The sequence below is a fragment of the Pinus tabuliformis genome, chromosome 4_1 (genome assembly GCF_031772625.1).
Source record: "Pinus tabuliformis cultivar Carrire ecotype Pingquan chromosome 4_1, CPIR1, whole genome shotgun sequence".
NCBI classification, from domain to species: domain Eukaryota; kingdom Viridiplantae; phylum Streptophyta; class Pinopsida; order Pinales; family Pinaceae; genus Pinus; species Pinus tabuliformis.
Genome location: NC_142303.1, coordinates 549,947,504 through 549,975,023, shown reverse-complemented (window position 1 = coordinate 549,975,023; position 27,520 = coordinate 549,947,504).

Below are 27,520 nucleotides of genomic sequence, written 5' to 3'. Positions count from 1 at the left end.
GGCCATCCGAATGTTCCTTGCTCTCTCAAGTTTTCAAAACTTCAAAGTATTTCAAATGGACGTGAAATCAGCCTTTCTGAATGGAGACCTGGAAGAAGAAGTATACATTGAACAGCCAGATGGGTTCATTCTTGGAAATGATCCAAATCTTGTATGCAGATTGAAAAAGGCTCTCTATGGTCTCAAACAAGCTCCAAGGGCTTGGTACTATCGTTTGGACAAATATCTTCATCAACAAGGTTTTTCAAAAGGATCAGCAGATAGCAATCTTTATATAAAAGTTGAAAATGACAAATTGCTAATACTTGTTGTGTATGTAGATGACATTATTTTTGGGAGCAATGAAGAAGCTATGAGTCAAAGTTTTGCCTCGGTCATGCAGAAAGAATTTGAAATGTCTTTGCTAGGAGAACTGACATATTTCCTTGGTTTGCAAATCCAACAAAAAGAAGGAGGAATCTTTTTATCTCAAACCAAGTATCTCAAACAGATTTTGAAGAAATATGGTATGGAAGATACAAAACCAGTATGTACACCCATGGTCACAGGATGTAGCCTCAGTGCAAATGATGAATCTGCAGCAGTACATCAACCAACCTACAGATCTATGATTGGAAGTTTACTTTATTTGACAGGTACCCGACCGGACATCATGCATGCAGTTGGAATAGTTGGAAGATTTCAGGCAAATCCGAAGGAGACTCATCTTCAGGCAGTGAAGAGAATCTTCAAATATCTTCAAGGGACTCAAAATTATGGCTTATGGTATCCTAGAGATACAGATCTTACACTTCATGCTTATACAGATGCAGATTGGGCCAGAAGCGTGGATGACAGGAAAAGCACAAGTGGTGGTGCGTTCTTTATGGGTTCCAGACTGGTATCTTGGTTCAGCAAGAAACAGAGTTCGATTGCCTTGTCTACAGCTGAAGCGGAATATGTTGCTGCTGCATCTTGTTGCACTCAACTCCTTTGGATGATGCAGACTTTGCAGGATTTTCAAATCACTTGTACACCACCTATCCCCATCTTATGTGATAACACAAGTGCAATCAGCATCTCAAAGAATCCGGTTATGCATTCAAAAACCAAGCACATACCAATCAAGTACCATTTTCTCCGGGAACAAGTACTTGAACAGAAGGTCAAGTTGGAGTATGTTCCTTCTAAGGAACAAGTTGCTGATATTCTCACCAAACCATTTCCCAGGGACACTTTTGAATACCTCAGGCAAAAGCTGGGGGTTTTTGATGCATCATCTTATTGTTGAACCTTTTCTGATTGATGGTACAGGTTCAGGGGGAGCATATAATGCATTGTTGGCATTATGGAGGATGGTCAGAAGGAGATCTTGGAAATAGCTGCAATATGTCTCTATCTCTTTCATGGTGGATTATGGTTCTTTGTTGTAGATCTGGTTCATTTTCAGGGGGAGCATGATCTTAGGGGGAGCATACCCCTTTGCCCTTGATGTCAAAGGGGGAGAATGAAGCTGAAGTTTGTGAGGTTGCCATCAAGTCCAAAGGGGGAGATTGTTGGCATTATGTTTCTGGTATGGCTATATGTTACAGATGTTGTACTTGATGGCAACTCCCGTGGCAAGGCCCTCAATTTGTTGAAAATTAAGAAGTACGCAGGTAATCAGTTCAGAAGGTGCGTACCTGCAGGTACACCATGCAGGGTCCGCGTCCAGATACGCAGGCAAGCCGTTCAGGAGGTGCGTCCCCCCAGTGCACACATTTCAAGGCAGAGAAAAGCACACGTGGGGTTTCTTATGTTTTACTCTTGGTATTTAGCCGACGGTATTGGGTTATTATGGTGTCGGCTCGTGGTATTGTTCCATGATTTTAGGAGGAGCTTGCCTATATAAAGCAAAGGAGATCACTTGGCTAAGTATCTTTTGCAATTGAATATCTTTAGATCTTAAATATTGGGTTATGGTCTTAAAAGCTTGATCTATATGAAAGGGAAGTTGAAGGCGAATCTGTGAAGGGTGATCTCTCGAGCGCATGATCAGATCTGAGCAACTGTGCCACTCTGGTGGACTGCCTATTCGGCCCTAATCAGAAGGACGCAGGGGTTTAACAGAAGAGCTGCATGGGTACGCAGTGCAGAAACAGGAGATCTACATCGGTACGCAGAGCAGAAGAAGGATACCTGTGTCGGTACGCAGAGTAGAAGAAGGATACCTGCGTCGATACGCAGAGTGACTAAGGTTCAGGTGCGTCCGCATAGTAAAAGTACACGGCGCGATAGTATCTTTTGGTGCGTCCCTGCAGTAATAGTACGCGGAGCGATAATGTCTCTGGGTGCGTCCCTGCAGTAATAGTACGCAGTCCGGTTCAAGGAACAGTGCGTGGGCACGCAGTTCGGCAGAAGGATCCCTGCGGGTATACGTAGGAAAGCAGAAGGTGAACTGCGTAGCGACGCAGGCCACAGAAAGGAAAACTGCGTATCTGTCTTAAAATGTTCTGTTGATTGAATTTTTCTGTTGATAAGGTGTTCTGGGTTAGTTCTGTTATTGCTGATCTGATGACTGTAGTGGACTGTAACTTTTATGTACTTGATGATCATTTGATGCTTTATGAAAAGAAGTAGGGGGTTGTAGCTCCCTTCCAGGAGAGACTGGAAAACGAGAGAGAGAGAGTTGTAGCTCTCTGCAGGTTGCAGCCTGCGTGCTGGTAAAGGACTCCACCAGTACAAAACCATTGTAAAAGAAGTTTCTAATTTGAAAGAAGATAGAGACATATTGCAGCAGGTGGTTTTCACCCACATTGGGTTTCCACCTTACATCTTGTGTTCTTTGGTGTGACTATCTATTTTTCCTTGCTCATGCTCATTATTTTATGGTACTGACATGCAAAAATAATTCAAAGAACAAATAAGGAAGATTGATTAAAAGAATTAGATAATACTGATTCACCCCCCCTCTCAGTATTATTCTCAACAGTGTCAACACTAATCCCATGGCATAGTCACTGACAATTGTTTGGATCTCAAATGGTCTTTGAAGATCAAGCACTGCTAGTACAGGTGCTGTACTAATCTTTTCTTTCAAGGTGTCAAAGGGTTTCTGATATTTGCCTCCCCACTGAAACACCTTGTTCAATCTTGTCAAAACATGTAAGGGAGCTGTAATTGAGGAAAAGTTAGAAATGAACTTCCTCTAATATTGTGCTGCCCCTAAGAAGCTTCTCACTTCTGTAGTAGACTTGGGTTTAGGCCAGTTTACAATGACTGCCACCTTAGAGGGATCTATCTTCAATTCACCACCCCCTACTATATGACCCAAATAATTTAGAGATGTTTTTCCAAATTCACATTTTGTGAGTTTAACATTTAACATGAAGTTTTTCTCTTTTCAAAACATCTAGTGTATGCTTAACATGCTTTTAGTGTTCTTCCCACGTTTTACTAAAAATTAGAATGTCATCCAGATACACAATAACAAACTCATGAAGAAAAGGTCTGAGTACATCATTCATTAATCTCATGAAAGTAGCAAGAGCATTAGTTAAGCCAAAAGGCATAACCAGCCACTCATACAATCCCTGCTTTGTTTTGAAAGTAGTCTTCCATGCATCTTGTTCTGCAACTCTAACCTGATGGTATCCACTGTGCAAGTCTAGCTTGGTGAAATAAACAGCTTCTTTCAATTGATCTAAAGGATCATCTATGCGACGAAGGGGATAACAATTTTTGATTGTTACTTATTGAGTGTTCGGTAATCAATGCAAATTCTCCACGAACCATCCTTCTTTCTCACCAAAACGATTGGTGACCCACATGGTGATGTGCTAGGCCTGACGAACCCCTTCTCGAGCAACTCCTGCACCTGCTTCTTGATTTCAACATTCTCTAAAGCAGACAACCTGTACATTCCAATGTTAGGAAAAGGAGCATCTTGCTGCAAAATAATATCATGTACTATTTCCTTTTTGGGTGGCAAACCTCTAGGTTCTTGAAACAAGATATCATACTCTGAAACAACCTTTTCTAAATCAGCTTGCTGTTTACCATTACAACCCTTAAATACATTGGTTTTATCAGGTTTCTTTTTCTTTACAATCATAAGTAAGAATTGTTTGCATGAATTTATCATTGTTTTCATCTGCCCTGAGTTTATGAGAGTATAATTATTCTTGAGCTTATGAGCTCCTACAAAGTATTCGATTCCATATTTGACAAGTAGATACTTGTTCTCAACTCTATAGAAAATAGCTTTTCTATCATACAAGTAAGGACGTCCTAAAACAATTCTACATATATCTAAAAGAATTATGTCTAACTAAACCTCATCTACAAATGCTGACCCAAAAGAAAACTTGAGTTTGCACTGTCTAGTCACTTGTAGTTGTGCTTTATCATTCAACCATCCTAATGGGTATGGTTTCTTGTGAGGTGTAGTTGCTAATCCCAATTTATTTACAATTGCTTCAAAAATTAAATTTACTTGTGAGCCACTATCAAACAAAGTATTAATCTTTTGATGTTTGGAAGTAACTCGAATATGGAAAAGCTCATGTCTTTTTCTCTCATCTTCTTCATCAATAATATATTTTGTAGAATTACTAGTAGATGCTTTAGAATTCTTACCTTTTATACCTATGGCTGCAATGGTTGTTTCATCTCCCGATTCTGACCCCAAATCTTTCTGAATAGCTTCAATAGTCTTCTTCTTCTTGCCCTTGAACTTCTTAGGTTTCATCTCTAGATGCAGAATCCAACAATGATCATCATCATGCCCATCATTTTTACAGTGAGTGCATGAAGCTTTGCTTTTCTGTGTAGTGTTAGCCTTCCTTGCTTTCCACTTCTGCTTTCTTTTCTCCTTGCTCTTGCTTGTAGTGGGTTGAGATGGTCCCCCAACTTCTGGATTTCCATTCTTTCCTCTAGCTTCTAGATGAGTAGCTTGTACATATACCTCATCTATACTAGTGGGATTAAACACGAGGATGGTGTGCCTCATGTAGCTGTGTAGATCACCAATGTACTTCAACAGAATCTCTTGTGAGTCTAATGAGATTCCTAGAATTAATGCTCTCTTTCTAAATTACTGAGTGTACCCTTGCACACTTTTCCCTTTCAACTGTCGAAGAGTTTGCCAACTCATCATGGCTTGTTGCATGTAGGCCAATGGATAGAACTACTTTTTGATTGCAGAAACAAATTCACTCTAGACAAAGATAGTGTTACCATGTCTTTTCATGTCAGCTTGGATTCTGCCTTCCCACCAAACCAAGGCAATGCCTCCAAGGCATAGGCTTGCCAGCTGAATCTTGCTCTTGTCTGAGCTGATGTTCTGCACTCTACAATACACATCAATTTGTCTAATCCAATTGTCCAACTTTTATGCATTTAACTCTCCATCATATATAGGAAAATCAAATTTAACATCTAGCTTGATGAAAGATGCTTTCTTGTTATGTACAGGGTTATTAGGAGGTGTGAGAAAGCTTTCCTCTTTCCCTTTTCCTTTTGAGTGGTCATGGAAATGTGATTCATCTTCCCCTTTGTCTTGTTTAGAGCCTGATGAATCTTCATCCTTGTGTTTTCTAAAGTCCCTATACAATTATTCTACCATGGACTTTATGGCCAGGAAACTTTCTATGAATTGAGGTTCTGGCCCCATAGAACCTTCCTCTGACATTGTCTTCTGAGGATAGACTCTCCCAATTTCAGGATTAGTTTCGACCAACTCTCCTTCTCCTAATTTGAGCTTTGATCTAGTGAGAATTCATAGCTAAACCAACACAATTTTGTCTAACCTTAACAGCCTAAAGCTCTGATACCACTTGATCTCAAAATCATCCTTGAGTGACCTCAATTAATTAATTATTGAATGAAGGTATTACAAACTCATGTGTTGGTGTGTGTCTATGTTATTTTAGGCAACGAATCGATCAGATTGCAAAATACATAGACACTGGAAGATGGAAAACAACAAGAGAAACATAGTAAGCAAAAACAGAACAAAATAATTAATAAGGAGTTCATCCTATCCTCCAAGGATACATCTCCGGTCCAGCTTTTAGTGGTGGCCTTCTTTTATTGTCTTTAAAGCAGAAAATTACAATGAGGGGGTCAAATTGAGTCTCCTGAAACAAAACAATGTTTGGTAGGGTGGTTCTTGGATCCCCCAAGCCACTAGAGCACACAAACTCTTTTCCTTACCAGAACTTGAGCTCTCTGGTCTTTAATGGGAGGAGCCTAATGTGGTGCTCAATTCTCGACAGATCCTCTCAGGGATTGCTCGATGCTGCCTTATGCTACAGGTCAGCTCGGCTCTTTGTCTTTCTGCTTCTTGCTTCACTGTCTTTTCTTTTCTCTATCTTCATTTTCTTCTCTCTAGTTCTTCCTCTCGGTGTCCTCTATCTCTATTCATGGCTTTAAAGCCAAATGATCTCAGGGCTGCTCACTTCCTCTTTCAACCCCGTCGAATCACCTGTTGCTACTCTCTTGGGGTTCCCTATCTCTGCATCATCATTAACGGCTCACAAGGAGTGGCCACTTGTCCTCTTGCGAATTGTGCCAACTCTTCTTCGTCGGTTTGGTTTTTTAGTTACATCATGGAATGAGTCACCTGCCAACTCGGTGGTCAAATCAGACATGAAGCTTCTCTCTGTCGCGGCTTAATCCCCTATTAAATCCGGTTCCTCCATTGGGCACGATCTCCGCCGTTAGATCTGGAGCCCCCAGATCCAACGACATTCGCTCATTTCACGCGATTAACTTGCTCGATCGTTAGTGTGCGATGAGCGGTGGCTTTCTCTCTCATCTGCCTGCCACGTGTCGGGCGTTGAATGGAATCGCTCGTTTTTCTCCAAATCTGCTTACCACCCAAGGGTGCCCTTGATATACTACCAGTTTTGGAGCGCGGGTCTTGTCTTTAGCCTTTAGTGCTTTCCCCATGGTTTTCCCGGCTTCCATGCGACTAAGTGCTCAGAGCCTTTCCTTCTCGAGGGTTTTGTCTAGCAATGCATCAGAAATGGCCTCCTTTTCCCAATCCGGGCTTCCTAAGTGCCAGTTTGGCATCCTGCATAGTCTCTATGGGCCTCATTCAGCGCACTTTGATCGAGGTCCTCGTCGTTCCTCATTGGCTGCCAACTACCACTGTTAAGAGGTCTTCCTGATCACTCTGTGCTCTTGAATTCGAAGTTTTTGTCCTGATTTGATACAGTCATGGTACTGTGATAATCTTCATGGATCCAATTCGGATCAAATAGAGTCATAGGGTTGTTCGCCCTTGTTTTTGTAATGTAATGTCGGTTTGAAAGATCTACCCATGGTCTGCAGACCATGGGATTGTATAAATAGAGTGAAGCTCTAACTATAGAAAATAGTGAGAGAGAAAAAAGGAAGCATGATGAATAGAAGGAATTGATTGAGTCGAAGTGCAAGTCGTGTCTTTGGGTCGTAGAGTAGGAGAAGGCTCTGCGGCTGAGTGTGCAGAGGCCTAGTAGTTTGCAGCTAAGTGCGCGAACCCCTACAGCTGAGTGCATAGGGCGGGTCGAGTCTGTAATCATTGGAAGGATTACTAAAGAGAAGTTTTACCATATTACTGAGTATCTTTTCCTGTTTTATGTATTATTGGTTATGAATAGCAAGTTTACTGGTTATTTACTGCGCTAACTCATATGAATGTGTTGAATGAATAAATATAACATAATACATTTGTTTATATGAAGATAACTAACTGTTTTAAGAAGATAAGTAAGATCGCGAGCGTGACTTGGAGGAATAGTGCAGATCGCTGCTATAGTAGCGCGAAAGCCCCACAATCCCTAGTTAGGGCAACATGAAGGCGAGTACATCAGGGAACGAAGGCCAGGGAAGTTCTCAAAGTAACCTGCACAAAGAGACTCATAGTTGGACCAAGTCAACCCCTCAGACATCTCAAGGGTGCGGAAACCTGGTTCCGGTACCCACCCATACTACTTCGAGTGAGACCTTAGTGTGCACTCCATGGATTGTTGCTGAAAGGGCCAATAGTACAACGATTTGTTTGGCTAATTAACTCCGAACCTAGGTGAGGCCCCAACAAGTCAACATATTTATAACAAAATAGTGAGTTATCCTTGAATAATGAGCAATAATAAAATATTATTGATCCTATTCTTGGAATAAGCACCTGGAATATTTTATTATATTTGTTTAGGAGGGAAAAAGTATTTAAATTTTTATTTAGAAATAATAAATAAATAAGGATTTATTTAATTATTCCTAAGGGATTTAGTCAAATTTAACAAAGAATAATAATTAATTAGTGATTAATTAATTATTCTTAGAGAAAAATAAGATAAATAATGATTTATATGTTTATTTTTCATGATTGGGTCAAATATGACAAGGAATAATAATTGAACAATGGTTTAATTAATTATTCCTAGAAGAAAATCAAATAAATAATGATTTATTTAATTATTCTTCATGGGTTTAATTGTAAATTACTTAACAAAGGTGGTTTATTAAGTAATTTCTAAAGCAATTTTAATATTCAAATTGGCTTTACATGGTGTACGATCTAGCTAGTAAATTAGGCTAGATGATCAATTTTTTGGTGATAACAATGGTCTTTACATTTTCACTTTAACTTGGACAAAGAAATTGTTGATTTCGGGTAAGAACAAGAGGAAGGGAAATGCGGTAAAGACTATTGCAGTAGTAGAAGCTGTAAAAACTTTCATCTGAGGTTGGGTGGAAGTTGTAGAGACAAATCCATAAATTGGTATTGTGGGTAGAATTGTCAAAAGAATGCAGAAGCCATAAAGAGTAGAGGAATCTTGATAGGTTCTAAAAGAGAGAATCAAAATTATGAAAAGGCTATGTTTAGGAGAAAAGCTTAGTGAGTATCTTGTAGCAAGGTGAAACAAACTTGTTACTGCAGATGATTGTTTGCAACTCATAGTTGGGCATGGAAAAGCTCACATAAATGGAAGTGAAGATGACTATAAATGGTAATGTAAAGGTTCTAGAAGAATGAAGCCACAATGAGATGACAAAATATGCCAAGAATGTTGGCAAAAACAAGAAGAGCGATGAAAAAATGGATAGAGAGATAGTTGAGATGAAGGAACAAATCAATGTTATGAGAAAGATGCTATAGAATAATATTGTTGAGCATCTAAGGCATGGATGTAAAATGAATAAGAAAGTCAGATGGCCTATTGTGAATTTGTTTGCAAAGAAATTAATGCACAAAATGGTTTTTTTTATCAAAATAGAGGAAAGGCTGAAAAATAAGAGGATGAAGCATGAGATGAGTACTTGGTTCAAGGAAGGACTCAAAGAAATTGAGTGTGAGGAGGAAGAAATTCACTATTGTGAACCAAAACATGTATAATTTCTTAGACACAGTGATAATAAAGATGTTGATGAGAGACTTAAAGAGTTGCATAGATTGTTTGGAAAAATCACTACAGGAGGCGAGAAATCCCTATGTTTTAAAGCTGGTAATTTGTGTGTGAGTGAAATATTTACAAGTTTTGTAGATGGAGGACATCACTGAAAGTTGTCATAATGAAAGAGGAATATAAAATAATGCTTTCTAGAGTTATTAAACAAGGATAGGATAATGAATTTTTCATAGAAATGGAAGGCATAGAATTGCCTCACAAAGTAAGTCAAAAGGGAACCTATACACATTGAAAGGATGCAGATGTTGTGAGATAATAAAAGGACATTTTGTTATAGTAAATAGGTAAAATTGTTCAATGAAGAAAATCTAGAGGAAAAAAAAATTAAAATTCAGATATGATGTTAATAATTTTTTATGAAGAAGTAAAGTTGTTGGAAGAGTTGCCAAGGAATCTTGAAAATAAAGAAGGAATTACAATCAATTTTGAACAATATTTAGGGATACTTAGTGAAGTAGAGGTATTTATAACATCTAGAGAGGAAGAGGAGTATTTCCAAGTTAATTATATGTGTATAGCTGCAAATCGAGTTTAGACAAGAACAAAAATGTCTCATGAGATTGAAATTTTATTTCATTCAAAGCATGAGGATGATGACATGAATAAACCCTTCTAATGTATGGAATATGGGGTGAAAAGCAAAATGTGAATCTTGACAGAGAATTGAAGATGTTAGATGAATGGTTTAGTCATCCAAGGATTGTAGAGGACTATGTAGAGATTGTAGATAGGAAGCATGCAGATAAAGAGGTGCTCAAAGTATCTAATAGATTCAAAAACTTTGAAATCAATTCTTTATGTGAATATGTAGAGGAGTGATAAAAATAACGTGGCATTCATTTGAATCCAATCAAGCAAAACATGAATTTAATGAATGAGATAATGGGATAGTCATATGCGGAAGAACTTGAAAGGAGTCCAAGTAGAGAAAATCTTTGGGCGTAAAGTGCAGAACAAAGAATTGTCCTTGAAGATAGTAAGGAGGAAAGAATTAAGTGTAATCAACAAGCTACGAAGATGAATAAAAACTTCAGAGGAAAAATAATGCCCATAAAGGGACAACAAGCTACACATTTGGAGTAAATAGTAGTGAAATCAAACACATTGAATTTGTTGATGATAGTTTTTAAGAGTTTAATGTTTTCTGTAATAATTTTAGCTTGTTAACATGATTATTAGAAGGAAGTAGCTCTTGGTAACATCAATGGATGCGGAATTTAATTTTTCATCCAAGGAGTACCCATGTTGCATACTTTTGGTGGATCCTGCTACACGAAAAATGTAAAATACATGAAAAAACATTATTGCAATCATGTTTTTCATGTATTTCACACTTTTCATGTAGTAGGGTCCATCAAAAGTATGCAACATGGGTACTTCTTCAATGAAAAATTAATTCCACATCCAATAAGTTCTCATGCTCGAAACTTGAGTAAAATTATAGGGAGATAAGTTGAAAATATGAGTTAAAAAAGTAGTTTTTTCATTTTTCCCTCCAAAATTTGATGATGTAATCTAATCTTATTTTAATTTTCCATTATTATTTTATAATATTCCTTAGGAGGCCCATTTTAGACTCAAAAATTCTCTAATGGTTGCCATGTCTTTGTCTTTATCCAAGATACCTTCATGTCCTTCATGATGGTTCTTTCTCCTGCTCCTTCGCAAGTGCTTTCTCGTAGTCTATCCTTCATGACCTCCCTTCAGGATCACCTTTCAAAGTTGGAATGGTAATCCCTATAGATGAAGTCCAGTCATGACAAGACAACATCAATATGGAAACCACCTATTCTACCTTCTCTTACTTGTGGAAGATGTTGAGTGTGATGAGGCAACGAGCAAGGATTTTGAGAGAAACGGGCTGATAATTTCATAGTTGAGGGCTAAAGGGACCTAAGGATGGCCACATTGTCCTCTAGAGATGCACAATGCATAATTAAGAAAAATTTGTTAAGGTCTTGCATAGTGGGGAAGTACAGGAGACAAGGTGATGGACTTGATGACTAAAAATCTATAGTGCATAGTGCTCAAGAAAGAGGAGGCTAAGATTTAATAGTTGAAAATAATAGGGACTGAGGGATAAGCCCACTATCCATTAGAACTATGCAATGTATAGTAGGAGGAAGGATATGACAACGTACTGTGAAGTGGGGGTTTTAGACAACAAGAGGGACAAGACTAGCCACTTTAACTATGCAATGCATAGTGATTGAGGGACATGATTAGTGAATTAAATAGTTGAAGGTCTAAGTGACATAGATGTGACCTACTATTCACCTGGACAACACAATGTGTAGAACAAGGCCCTCCAAATGAAGTGATTTGTGCAATTGGGAAAGTTAAGGAGACAAGGTTGCACACTCTAACTTTGCAATGTGTAGTGGTTGAAGAGAAAGCTTTGAGAACTACAAAATTGGGCATGGAATTGACACAAAGATGACCCCACTTTCCATTGCAACTCTGCAATGCACAATCTAGGGTAGAGGGAATCATGAACTACAAAGTTGAAAGGGATAAAAATATAGAGTGATGGTCCAGACTTCAAGGTTGCTCAATGTACAATTGAGGGAGACTATCCTCTAGGATTGCACAATGTGCAGTTCCAATAGGCAGAGGGTGCTTCACTATAACTTAGGACTACATAGTGCATAGTTCCAGGAGGGAGAAAGGTTAGAATGTTGCAAAGATAATGAAATCTATGAAAATGACTAAGTGTGGGATCAATGAGACAAGAGATAAAAATACATGCAAACAAGTCTTGAGATAGTGATATCCACAGGGGCTTCACTGGGGGAGAAATACCATACCACATGGGTTCATATTGGGGGATAATTATTGAGGAAAAGATCACATAATATATTGGGTAATATATAGGGGTTAGAGGGTTTTTATATTGGCAATTGTAAAAAATGGAGCCCAAAGTTAATGAAACAATATAAAGGGGTATAAAAATGTTAATGAAAAAATGGATACCTCCAATATCTAATGAAATTAGGGGTTTTTAAATTGGGAAGGTGTATTGGGTTCATATTGGTAGGGGGTTAAATAATGTGTTTTTTAGAGGTATTTTCCAATATGTAATCAAATTAAGGGCATTGTTTAATATGCCACGAATGCATGTGATATGTATGAGGTTCATTGAGTGAAGCCCCCATGGTGATATCACACTCAAATAACCTCAACACAAGCCAAAGAATGCATAGTACCAAAAAACAACATGCATACTTTGAAGTGTCATCAAAGAGACACTCATTTCTAAGTGTGATAGTTGAAATGTAACTTTGCAACACTCATAATACAAGTTACTACAAAAGTGTCGACTGCAACCAAAAAAGTGCACTAAGTTTTGGGAAAGTGTCTAGCACATATTCTTGTGATATATATGAGCATTGAATGCAAAAAAGTGTGCTAGAGCTGCCTCTAGTAGTGCACCAACATGCAAGAAATGTAGGAGTACAAACAGTTAAAAGTGATACTTCCAACAATAAGAAATATCTAAAGAAAGTTAATGCAACACTTACTAAAGCAACAAGAAAGACAAATTGACACTTGTGAAAGAAAAAGCAAGAAAAAAAGAGAGTTGAGAAAGGGAAAATGACAGTTGTGAAAGAAAAAGGTGCACAAAAGAGACAATTGAGAAGACTCACTGGAATGATGACAATTTCCACTAAGAGTGAAAGAGATTGTCAAATAATGTTATGCACTGACTATCAACATGGATTGTGTAGTGCAACTGCCCCAAGGACTATCGGTAGGGGTTGTGCATGGTATTTGAGTAGCATAGTGCCTATTACCAAGGATTGTGCAATCACTATTACTAGTGACTTTGCATGCTCTATTTTGAGACGCTGCACAATGCTTAGTTACAGAGGTAAACATTGACTACTAAGCTTGTAAGAAAGAGGTTGTCTTGCGAATGCATCGAACACTAAGCATGTGTAAGCAAATGACTTCAACACTTAGCAAATCATCAACCGACCATGAAGCGATTAAAAAAAATCAAGGAATGATAGATCATAGGATCAAAAATAGGCTCCAAAATTCAAGTGTAAGTAAAATTTTGGAGGTTGTTATGATTGCAATAAAAACACTTGGAGACACACTGGAAGAACTCTGGCTTCTTTGCTTAGGTATACATTTGAGCACAGGGTCTAGTCTTTTAGGAAGTATTAATTCGATGTCATCCATATCTTTAGAGGTAAGAGACCAAGCAAAGTGACAAAATAGTAAGAACTAAAATTTTTCGAGTAAGTCACGCATCCCAGTACTACTCTAGCCTGATCATGCTTAACTACTAAGGTCTCTTCCAATATGATACATTAATGTTGTTATGATCCAAGTTGTTTAAGAAATTAAATTTCATGAGTGACAAAGGAGATAAACATTGCAAAAAAGCATTATAAAAATAATTGAGAATAGGGCACAATGCATAAAAGAAATATTGACATTATAAAGATAACTCAAAATATGACACATTGTAGAGAGGTATTTCAAAAAAGTAATAAAAATGAACTCAAATATTTATGTTGGGTGTGAAGCCTGATTATCTTCTTTATTCAGAGGTATCACCACATTGGACCCCAATTCATAATGTGGCGGCAATGCCACCTGTAATATTTTCGCTGTAAGGGGGGTTCAAGGGGTGGGGTGGTAGCATTCTTTAGGAGCCTCCTTGGTGGGGGATTGGGGGTAGTGCCCCTGAAGCTAAAAATAGATGTAAAATTGCCTCGTAAAATGCTGTAATTTCGTAGTCAATCTGGGCCATTCATTAGGCAGAGATCTAACGGTAGAAGTTATGTTTAATTTAGGGTTTTTTTGTCCCAGAAGGAAACCCCTCGCTATATATGAGGGAATTGTATTGCGTCTATGTAGATCGGTATTCTGAGTGAGAAAGAGAGAGGATATTGTGTGAGAGTGAAGAGGGAATTACAACGGATATGCTATAGGTTGTATCTCTTCAGTTTCATGGGTAATATAAAAGGAAGGACTAGTTGTTTCTCTGTGGACGTAGCCCAAATTGGGTGAACCATGTATATCTGTGTCTCTCTTGTTTCATGTGTTTTTTGTGTTTATATTTCTGTAATATATTTTATGTGTTCCATTTCTCTGTATATAATTTTCTAACAGCTGGTATCAGAGTTGAAGATCTATTTGGTTGATAAACTCAAAGGAGAGAAGGGTTCTTAGTTCAAGTGGGAGCAATGGCGGAAGATGGTAGGTTTAGGGTCAAAAAATTTTAATGGAAAAAACTACCAGCTATGGAAGATGCAGATGGAAGATTATCTGTATCAGAAAGATCTGTACCTACCATTGAGCAGAGAAACAAAGAAGCTGACGAGTATGATAGGCACAAAATGGGATATTCTCAACAGAAAGGCACTTGGAACAATACGGTTGTGCCTAGTAGTGTCGGTAGTGTTTAGTATTTCAAAGGAAATGACAATAGAGGGTTTAATGAAGGCATTGGCCAAACTATATGAAAAACCCTCGGCCTAAAATAAGGTATTTCTTATGAAGTGTTTATCTAATATGAAGATGTTATAAGGTTGATCTGTTGTTGATCATTTAAATAAATTTAATATAGTTACCAGTCAGTTAATTTATGTAGGGGTAACTTTTTATGATGAAGTTAGGGCTCTGTTATTTCTATGCTCATTGTTAGAAAGTTGGAATGACTTAATTATGGCCATTAGTAACTCTGTCTCTGGATCTAGTACTTTAAAGTTTGATGATGTTGTTGGTGCAATCCATAGAGAGGAAATGTTACGGAAAAGCTCCAGTGAGACATTAGGTAATGCTTTGACTGTAGAGACTAGGGGAAGAAAAATGGAAAGAGGAAAGAGCCCAGGATATCACAGTAATTCAAGGAAAGATAGATATAAGTCCAGATCGGGGATAGTGTGTTGGAAATGCGGTAAGAAAGGACACCTAAAGAAAGACTGCAAGTCTCAGAAGGGAAAAGAAGGAGATGCGCAACAAGAAAACAATCATGAAGAGAATGTGACAGGTGATGTGTTGCAAGATGCTTTGATTCTTTCATCAATAAATATTATTGATGCCCGTGTGGTAGATTCAGGGGCCTCATTCCATGCCACACCTAATAGGAAACATTTTCATGATCATGTTCAAGGAGATTTTGGACAGGTTCGATTGGGTGATGATAAAACCTGTAAAATCATTGGAATGGGTACAGTTTTCATAAAACAGTAGAATGGAAATCAATGGTTATTGAAGGAGGTAAGGCATGTTCCAGATCTGAAGAAAAATATTATCTCAATAGGGCAATTGGGAGGTGAACACTGTGTAGATACTTTTACAGATAAAACATGGAAGGTCACTAAAGGAACTCCGGTAATAGAAAAAGGAGAAAAGGTTGGTAAATTGTATTTATGCAATGATATTTCTAATTTTGTTAATGTTTTAACCTCTACAGGAGAAGATACGACACTGTGGCATCATAGGCTTTGGCATATTAGTGAGAATGGGATGCAAATTCTTCACTCAAGAAATTTGTTGCCAGGTTTTAGCATGTTGATTTAAAATTCTGTGAGAATTGTGTTTATGGAAAACAGAAGAGAGTCAGATTCCTCAGAGTTGGGAAAGAAAAGAAGAGAGAAAATTAGAACTTGTGCATACAAATGTATGGGGACCTGTTCAGGTATCATCTCTCAGTGGCTCTCGCTATTATGTTACTTTTATTAATGATGCAACCAGAAAAATCTTTATTTATTGTATTCGAAATAAATCTAATGTATTTGATACTTTCAAGAAATGGAAAGCTTTGGTTGAAAATGAGATACGAAAAAGGTTGAGGTGTCTCAGATCAGTCAATGGAGGTGAATATTGCAGCAAATAGTTTGATAGGTAATGTTCAGATAATGGAATTTGTAGAGAGAAGACAGTTCCAGGAACACCACAAGAAAATGGTGTGTCAGAAAGGATGAATAGGACAATCATGGAGCATGCAAGGTGCATGAGATTGCATGCAAGATTGCCTTTACAATTTTGGGCAGATGCTGTAGATATTGTTGTTTATCTAATAAACAGAGGGCCTTCAAGTTACTTGGATGGTGGTGTTCCAGAGGAGGAATGGATAGGTAAAAAGGTAACCTACTCATTTTTAAAGACTTTTGATTGTGAAGCCTTTGTCCACATTAATAAAGAAAATAGAACAAATCTTGAGGCAAAATCAAAGAAATGTACCTTTATTGGATATGGTGTTAATGACTTTGGTTATCTCTTTTATGATTATGAAAAACACAAAATCATTAGGATTAGAGATGTCATAGTCAATAAAAAGGTTTTGTATAAGAATCAGTTGCAGGAAAAGAAACAAGAAAAAGAAAACAGAGAATGCACAGTGCTTGATGAGATCACCAAAAAAAGTGAAGGTTCCTAAAAATCATAATGATGAACAAAAAGAACAAATACAACAACCACAACAATAGCAAGTACCTCAAACACCTGAAAGTGGTGTTATAATATCTACCAGGATAAGTATACCCCCTGAACGATACTCTCCTTCATTATATTATGTATTGTTGATTGATTCTGGTGAACCAAAATGTTATGAAGAATTAGTGCAAGTAGAAACCAGGAAGAAGTGGGAGTAAGCCATGAAAGAAGAGATGGACTTCTTAGCACATAACCAGACTTGGGACTGAGCCAGGTTGCCTATAGGTAAAACAACATTGTAGAATAAATGGGTTTTGCAAGTTAAAGGAAGAAGAAGGAGGTAGAAAAAGGTATAAAGCTAGACTTGTGGTGAAGGGGTTTGCACAGTAAAAGGGTATATACTTTGATGAGATATTTTCTCCTGTTGTTAAAATGACTTCAATCATAACCATTTTAAGTCTAGTAGCCATTGGAGATTTGCATCTTGAGAAGCTAGATGTAAAGACAACCTTTCTCCATGGGGATTTGGAGGAAGAGGTATATATGAAGCAACCATAAGGATATGAGGTAAAAGGGAAGGAGAAACTAGTGTGCAGGTTGAAGAAGATCTTGTTTGGCTTAAAACATGCTCCAAGGTAGTGGTATCTAAAATTTGACAGCTTTATGTCTAAACAAGGTTATACTAGATGTCACTCTGATCATTGTGTTTATCTCAAAAGGAAAAATGATGGCAGCTATATTATATTATTATTGTATGTAGATGACATGCTTGTTGCAGGTTCTAACATGTAGGAAATAAATGTGCTCAAAATAAAATTGGCAAATTCATTTGCAATGAAGGATTTGGGAGCTGCAAAACAAATCCTTGGGATGAGAATAACTAAAGACATGAAGAATCGAAAATTAACATTGTCTTAAAGTGAATACATAGAAAAGGTGTTGAAAAGATATAATATATAGAATGAAAAACTAGTTAGTATACCTTTGGCTAGCCATTTCAAACTAGGTACGAAGGTGTGTTCTAGGACTTAGGAAGAAATGGCTTATATGTCTAAAGTTCCATATGCATGGGCAGTTGGAAGCTTAATGTATGAAATGGTTTGCACAAGGCCTGATATTTCACATGCAATGGGAGTTGTAAACAGGTACATGAAAAATCTAGAGAAAGAACATTGGATGGCAGTGAAGTGGATTCTCGGGTATTTGAGAGGTACCACAAATCAAGCATTATGCTTTGGTGGTTCAAACATTGCTCGACAAGGATATGTTGATGCAGATATGGTTGGTGATAGAGATAACAAGAGGAGCACAGTAGGGTATGTGTTTACTGTAGGTGGAACAATTATCAGTTGGGTTTCAAAACTGCAAAGTGTTGTTGCACTTTCAACAACGGAAGCAAAGCATGTTACTGCTACAGAGGCTAGTAAAGAAATGATTTGGTTACAAAGGTTTCTGGATGAATTGGGTAAGAAGCAGGAGTTGGGTAGGTTATACAGTCACAGCCAAAGTGCCATACATCTTGAATCTGCATTTCATTTTAAGAAAAAACATATACAGCTCAAGCATCATTTCATACAGTCAATGTTGGGAGATGGACAGTTGAAGCTGGAAATGATACACACTAGCCAGAATCCTGCAGATATGTTAACAAAAGTTGCAACCAGGGAGAAAATGAGATTTTTCTAGGTTTCAGTTGGTCTTCAAGTATGATGATGAAGATGAGAAACATCCAGGTCCAAAGTGGAGTCATTGTCAACCAAATGAAGCAGTTGTGGAGTTGCTATAATCAGTCTCCAAGTGGGATATTGTTGGGTGTGGAGCTTGACTATCTTTTTTATTTAGAGGTATCAACACATTGGACCCCAATTCGTAATGTGAAATGATGCCCATAATATTTGCACTGCAAGGGTCATCCAGGCAAAGATTTGGCAGTAGAAGTTATGTTTAATTTAGGGTTTTTTGTCATATAAGGCAACCCCTCACTATATATGAGGGAATTGTATTGCATATATGTAGATTGATATTTTGAGGGAGAAAGAGAGAAGAGAATGTGTGAGAGTGAAGAGGGAATTACAACGGATTTGTTGTAGGTTGTATCTCTTCAGTTTTCTAGATAATATAAAAGGAAGGACTAGATGTTTCTCCGCAGACGTACCCAAATTGGGTGAACCACGTATATCTGTGTCTCTCTTGTTTTATTTGTTTTCTATATTTATATTTCTTCAATATATTTTATGTGTTCCATTTCTCTATAATATATAATTTTCTAACAATTTATTGAATTGATAATATCCCATGAGACTACATTATGAGAAAAAACATGCTTTTCTCCCAGTGAATTCCTGTATTAATAATTTTTATGGGTGTCTTTCCAGTGAGAGTTATCTCCTTTTACATTTCAAAATGCCATGGGTAAATACCATGGTTTACAAAATCCATGGGTGAATACCATGGGAAAATATAATAAATTATGACACTATGAATAAATATAATAAACTATGAAACCATAGATAATACCATGGTTTACAAAATCCATGGGTGAGTATCATAATTACAATGGTAAATTTGAAATCATTGTGCGATTATATTATTACTTTAATATTATGATTTTATCTATTCATTATCATTCATTATCCATGGTTTTAACAACCATTTGTAGAAAATAAGTATTAACTTCGGTAATTATTTTGAAGCCTTTATTGAATAGGAGCATAACTATGGGTTTCTGGATGACCCAAAACTAAGTGTTTTTGAAGACAAGGGTTTTGCATGGTTGACCCATAACTATGGGTTTGTGGATGAACCTTAACCATGATGAATGAATATCCAAGGATAGAGATACCATGTAATGTTTGTGGGTCAATTGTGGTGCTGACAATGTGCGACCAAACAAATGGACTTCAGCAGCAAGGGTTTTGTGTGATTGACCCATAACCATGCTAAGATAGTTCACTTGCTTATGTTCCTAGTAGAGATATGGTGGCTTATCTTTGTAAATTCTCATCATCCAATGATATGTTGTAAAGGATTCCATCATCTCACTCCTTTATCATGTAAGTTCTTGCTCGAGCAACAATTTGACAAGATTTGGTGCTCTGTCAATTTTCTTTTTGTCTGACATTTGAGGTTGTTCGGGTCGACGAGGATGGTCTTGTAAAGGTTACAATAGTTAAAGTCTGAGCTCCTTGTACCCTGAACTTGTTGGGGAGTGTTGAGATTGCAACAAGATGATGGAGCTTAGTGAAAAGAGTCGCCTTCACTAAGTGGGGAATGCTCTTGATGTTTTATTGTTATTGATGTTGCTATATTGTTGATCAACATAGAGGAGCTTATGTATTGTGTATGTATTCCGCAATAGTACATGATCAGGATAATCTCTGTTGAATATGTGTTAAATTATTCAAAATTTCTACATGGTATCGGAGTTGTTGATCATCAGATCTACTATTCAGGAAGTGTTTACATTCTATTTCTTTAGGCAGAGTCTGTAATCGGGCCAGGTAGCCTCTAGATTCATCCTTCCTTTGGAAGGTGAGATATCCGGTGAATGCCCATACAGTCAATCTCTGTACGAGAAATATTGTGTTCTCACGAATCTTGGATTCGAGGCAGTTGAGTTGGAGCTGGTGGAATTCGAATTTGCAACAGTGCTGTTGAAATGTCTTTCAACAGATTGCGAATGTTATTCCAAAGCAAGAGCGACCTGGTGCTCAAGGATAAACTCAGTAACAATAAAGGTGAGAATGGATCTTCATCAAAGGTATCTGATGAAGGGAATTGCACTTTGGCTGCCAAAGCAAAGAAGGGGAAGAACAAGAAAGCTTCTCATTCCGGTGCGAAAGGCAAGAAGCAGGATATGTCCAAGGTGAAGTGTTTTCACTGTCACCAGCACGGACACTATGCCACAAATTGTCCGCAGAAGAAGAAGAACAAGCAAGTTGCTGGATCTGCAGGGGGAGAGGCCTTAGCTTCTCAGTTTGAGCTTGATTTTTCATTGATCGCATGCTTGGTTTCAAGTGTGATGGGATCAGTGTGGTTCTTGGACAGTGGTGCGTCTTTTCACATGACGGGAGATAGAGATTTGTTCTCTGATCTGGAGGACAAGGATCTTGGAGTGCACATCGAGATGGGCGATGATGGTAGATACAGTGCGACCGGTATCGGTACCATTTCCTTTGAGAGGGAGTCTGGTAAACCCTTTGTATTGAAGGAAGTCATGCATGTTCCAGGATTGAAGAAGAATCTCATCTCAGTGGCGATGTTAGAAGACAAGGGGTATGATGTTGTTTTCAGCGAGGGAAAGGCCTTCCTGCGCAGCAAGACAACTGGTGAGACCCGGAAGATAGGGGTTCGAGTGAGGAACCTTTATCAGTTGCATGTAGATGGATGCACAGCAATGGCAGGCAAGGCAGAAGGATTGGTGAGCCGGGATGATGGCGAGTTGTGGCACAGGAGATTGGGTCACCTTCACCATGGAGCCTTGAAGATACTGCAGCAGATCACTACAGGGCTTCCTAAAGGCACACTTGCGCAGTCAGATCAGTGCAAGGGGTGTACTTTGGGGAAGTTTGTGAAAGCCACCTTTCACGAGAAGGATAGTCACGCCACGACGATCCTTGAGAGAATTCACACAGACGTGTGTGGACCTTTCTCAGTTGCTTCGACAACAAAACACAGGTATTATGTGATTTTTGTTGATGATTTCTCTCATAAGTGCTGGATCTTCTTCATGCAGAAGAAGAGCGAGACATATTCAAAGTTCTGTGAATTCAAAGCACTGGTCGAGAAGGAGTCGGGGAAGAAGGTGAAGGCTCTTAGGAGTGATAATGGTGGTGAATACATCTCAGACGAGTTCAAGGATTTATGCAAGACAAAAGGGATTCGTAGAGAGCTCATAGCTCCCCATAACCCACAGCAGAACGGGGTAGCTGAGCGGAAGAACATAATGATTATGGGTGCTGCACGGGCAATGTTGCATGATCAGGGCCTACCCCTTCACTTGTGGGCGGAAGCATGCAATACATCAGTTTATGTGCAGAACCGTTGTCCTCATAGGATACTTGGCATGAGTACACCCGAGGAGGCTTATTCTGGTAAGAAGCCTGATCTTTCTCATTTGAGGATTTTTGGTGCTAATGTTTACATGCATGTGACGAAGGATGCCAGGAAGAAGTTGGAGCCGACCGCAGAGGTTGGGATATTTGTGGGGTACACTGATATGCCCCACAACTATCGTGTGTATTTTCCAGACAGTGGTAAAACTGTTGTGCGACGGGATATAAAATTTCAGGAGGAGAAAGCCATGAAGTGTTCGCTTGAGAGGGAGCTACACTTGCATGCAGATGAGGAGCTATTAGTTCCTAAGGATGAGCTTCAGGACGTGGATCAGCCACAGGACGAGGTTCATGGAGTGGAAGAGACCACTCATGCAGCGCCAACCATCAAAGGGCGAAAGCGCTTGACAGAAGCTGAGCGACTGGCTCAAGATGCAGAGAAAGTTGTAGGACCACCTACAGCCCAACGTAGGCAGAGACAGTCACCTGATCGGTACACTAGATACATGGCTCTTATGAGCAAGTGTGTTGTGACTAAGCCATCCTCTTTCGAGGAAGCTGTGGAGGATCCCGCATGGGTAGACGCCATGGTGGAAGAGTATGATTCTATTGTTAGAAATAGTGCATGGGAGATTGTTCCTAAACTGGAAGGGAAATCAGTGGTGGGTTCGAGATGGATCTACAAAGTTAAGTAGGCAGCTGACGGGAGTGTGGAGAAGTATAAGGCAAGATTTGTTGCCCGAGGCTTTTCACAGATTGAGGGGATCGATTATGAAGAGACCTTTGCACCTGTCGCAAGGTATTCTTCCATACGAACGAGTCTTGCTCTCTCAGCACAGTTGGGATGGCACATTCATCAGATGGATGTGAAGACTGCGTTCCTCAACAGAGTCATTGAGGAGGAGGTGTACATTGAGCAACCCGAAGGCTTTGAAGTCTTCAGCAGCGAGTCGCATGTGTGCAAGCTCAAGAGAGCATTGTATGGGTTGAAGCAAGCACCACGTGCTTGGTACACACGGATAGACAGCTATTTCACAGGACTTGGATTCTCCAAGAGCGAGGCGGATCCGAACCTATACCAGATTGTGGTGGAGGGTAAGTTGCTTATCATTGTACTGTATGTTGATGATTTGATTCTAACGGGTGATGAGCTGTTGATACTGTCATGCAAGAAGGATCTTGTTACAGAGTTTGAGATGAAGGATTTGGGCCTCCTTCACTATTTCCTGGGATTGGAAATATGGCAGCGCAGTGGTGGACTGTTTGTTTCTCAGGGCAAGTATGCTCGAGAGATACTGGAGAAGTTCAACATGCATGGCTGCAAGCCTGTTGATACTCCTCTTCCTGGAGGTTGGAGGAAGGAGGATGCCACTTCGGGAGAAGAAGTGGATGCCACTGTTTATCGACAGTTGGTGGGGTCGCTGATGTATTTGGTCAATACACGACCTGATATATGCTATGCAGTTAACCAGCTTTCACAAGCTATGGTTAAGCCTACCAAGCTCTTTTGGAAGGCGGGCAAGCATGTATTGCGCTACTTGAGAGGCACATCGGGATATGGTTTGTGGTACAGACAGGAGGATGAGGTGAAGCTATGTGGCTTCACGGATGTAGATTGGGCAGGGAGCCCAACAGATAGAAATAGCACATCAGGAGGGGTCTTCAGTATTGGATCGACTGCAGTTTCTTGGTACAGCAGGAAACAGAGATCCATGGCACTCAGTTCAGCGGAGGCCGAGTATATGGCAGCAAGTTTCGCTGCATGCGAGGCTATATGGATGAGGAAGATCCTAGTTGGTTTGTTCGGTTCTCATTTGGATCCTACTGTGATAACCAGAGTTGAATTCAACTCTCGGCTAATCCTGTATTTCATGATAGATCTAAACATATTGACATCAGGTACCATCATATCAGAGATTGTGTGCAGCGGAGGATCATGTTACTTTCGTACATTCCAACGGAGGATCAGGATGCTGATATTCTGACGAAGGCTCTCACTAGGAGCAAATTTGAGTACCACAGAGGCAGGATAGGGGTTGCTGATAATCCATATCTTGTCGAGAGGGAGTGTTGAGATTGCAACAAGATGATGGAGCTTAGTGAAAAGAGTCGCCTTCACTAAGTGGGCCCGCAGGCTATTTTTGGCGCAAGTCTATTTTTAGACTATGTCTATTTTTAGACATATGGATCATGTCTATGGATTGCAGGTTGCTGTTTATGGATGATTGATCAAGTTGGGAAAAAAATAGATGGACTTCTATTTTTGATGAAAGTGTGAGTGATCACAGTGTGAGTGATCAAAGTCAAAAATAGAAAAGTCAAATATTATTATCTCACAATAATATTTGGACTATAAACTTAATCTTATTCTCTTGGAGCACTTCAGTTTGAGCTACAGAGGTGGCACATGCAGCTGTTAGAAGGAAATATGCTTTTCTTATGAGTCAGTTGAGTTGTTGAATGCATGACTTCAGTTAGAACTCAGAGTTTGGTGGAGTTGATTGTGGAGTTGATGGAGTTGTGTTCAGTTTAGCTTTGTTAAACTGGTTGTATTTAGTCTAACTGACAAATAGACTAGAGATGAGTTGGGTGAATTAGTTATTAATTAATTCACAAGTTATTAACTCATAATACAACTAATGAATACATCAGTTAACTCAGTTGCATGTCAGTGCATGTTCAGTTCAACAGGGACAGGTGGTAGAGAATCAGATTGCTATCAGTTGTGACTATAGTTGTGCACCAGATCTTGCACAATCAAGGGATTGAGTATGCCAATGAGTTTTCCCACGTATTTTCCCACATTATAGCTTGTGCTCACGTCCAAAAAAGTGTGAGTGACTATTTTGTAGGTGAAAAACAAGTTTGGTAAGCCATTCTCATCAGTTCTTGAGCAGGTATTGAGCAGTGGAGGCAGGCAAGCAATGGAAGAGATTTGGAGATCAGATCTGAGCTGTATTGTGTGTAACAGAGGTGGAGATACTTGTGAGAAGTATTATGCTGTGTAATGTTACATGACTCAATCATTAATATACAGATAGTTGGGGTTTTTAGCGAGATGCTTTCCCCGGGATACATACTGTGTTAATGTGTGAATGCTCTTGATGTTTTATTGTTATTGATGCTGCTATATTGTTGATCAACGTAGAGGAGCTTATGTATTGTGTATGTATTCCGCAATAGTACATGATCAGGATAATCTCTGTTGAATATGTGTTAAATTATTCAAAATTTCTACAGGGAGATGCATAAAAAAATAGACAAGAGCATCCCCACTCTGATACCATTGATTAAGATCTTTCTAGGAGGAGTCAGACCAAGGAAAGTGACAAAATAGTAAGAACTAAAAAATTCCCAACAATTCACTCATCCCAATACTACTCTGGCCCGAGTGTGCTCATAGTTCTCAACCAATTTGATACATTAATGTTGGCATGATCCAGATTGTTTAAGAAATGCAACTTCATGAGTGACAAAGGAATGCCATACTGTGTGAGATAAACATTGCAGAAAAGCATTTTAAAAGTACTTGAGAATAGGGCACAATGCATAAAAGAAATATTGATATTATAAATATAAATCATAATATGGCACATTTGAAAGAGAGGTATTTCATAAAAGTAATAAAAATGAACTCAAATATTTATTGAATTGATAATGTCCCATGAGACTACATTATGAGAAAAAACATGCTTTTCTTTTGAATTCTCGTATTTATAATTTGTATGGGTGTCTTTCCATCGAGAGATCCATTAGTGAATACCATGGGCAAGTATAATAAATTACGACTACATGAGTAAATATAATAAATTATGATTCCATGGCTAAATGCCATGGTTTACAAAATCCATGGGTTAATACCATGTGTGAGTATCATAATTACGATGGTAAAATTGAAATCATTGTGCGATTATATTCTCAATTTAATATTATGATTTATTTTTTTTATTATCATGCATTATCCATGGTTTTAACAACCAATTATAGAAATAATTATTAATTGTGGTAATTATTTTCCACCTCGATCACATCGTGTGGATTACTTCAGTTTCACCATTTAGCTCGGTTATAAGTATAGTCTCTACTATCCCCTTTCTCAACTAAACACACTTACAAGGCTTAACATATCACAATTATGGATTACTTCAGTTTCACAATTTGGATTACTTCAGTTTCACAATTTAACCCTGTTATAAGTATAGTCTCTCCTATCCCCTTTCTCAACTAAACACAGTTACAGGGATTAACATATCACAATTTTTTCTCTAGGAGAAGGGTAATATATAGTCACAAGTTTAAAATATTATAGTCTTAGTCTAATCTTCAGTGTTGATCCATTGGCAATAGGCCTGTTCAATACCCCAAAAGAGTCACTACAAGAACACAAGCATTGCGTCACTTCCAGCAACCCTGTTCCATACCCTAACAAAGTTACTTGCTTCACCTCCCTGCATAGGAAACCTTTCTCTTCTTTCACCCTTTATTTTATTTTCATTATTCTCATTGGAATTTTATCGATGTTTATATTGCCATGGTGGAATAGGGATGCCATCTTATTGATATCAAGAGAGGTTGGTCCTTCAGAGACCATTGTATATACCTCTAAAATTGATGTTCTTTCCGTTATTTTTTCCCTTTCCCTTCTCTACTCGATTAGATCGGTAAGTGAAACACCATTCAATTACCATACCGAGTCAAGGAATTAAGATCGTAAAATAGATACAAGAATCATGGTTCTTCTTAAAGCTTTCCATTTGAATGGATCGTATTTCCTTATATATCATTGACCTCAAAATATCAGACCCAAGTGAATAAGAGGGACCACAATTTAACCTAGTGTTGATGTGTGTCACAAACGTCTTTCAAAGCTTCACCACATTGCCTTTTGAACCAACCAAGAGAAGTTTTCATGCACATTCGTATTAAAAAAAACACTAAAGAAAAGAAATGACACAGTGAGGGAAGAAAAAGTAATAGAATAAAGAAAATGTAAGACTTGAAAGAAAAACAACATGCAAGAAGGGAAGTAAGAGAACAAAACAAATGCATAAACTAGACGTGGGGAAAATTGGAAGGTAAATGCAATGCAAAAGAAAACTAAAATGCAACCAAACCTACTCCTATTCTAATCAGCTAGAAGGTTAGGGTTAAGTGTAGTGAAACCAATGTAGCCACCAAATATGCTCCTAACTTGCAAATAGAAAGATATGACCAATTAAAAAGAATATAAAGCAATGTGAAAAAGTGAAAATATGGTCATGAATATTTGCACAAGAGATAGAAGGTCTTTGCTAAAGGTAGAAAGATGTGTCATAACAACTAACTTTAACCAATCTGTATCCTTACCTTTTCGATTAGAACAACAATAATAAAAATCTCGAAATATTCTTATGAATGTACCTTCATTTGTATTATCATCCTTAGAAAACATCATGAAAGATTGAAACTTATTATTAGAAAAAGAGCTTGATAAACTAGACGTTTCCAACCAATCATAGATTCAATCATGGAATTCAAAACAATCCTTTTGAGAGCTTTGAAATTATTGGGAGAATGAACTTTCAAGAAACATATTCGAATCATGGGAAGAATCTTGCAAAGAATAGATAATTTGATCTCATTCAAAAACTTTGTCAATATAGTGAAGACCTAACA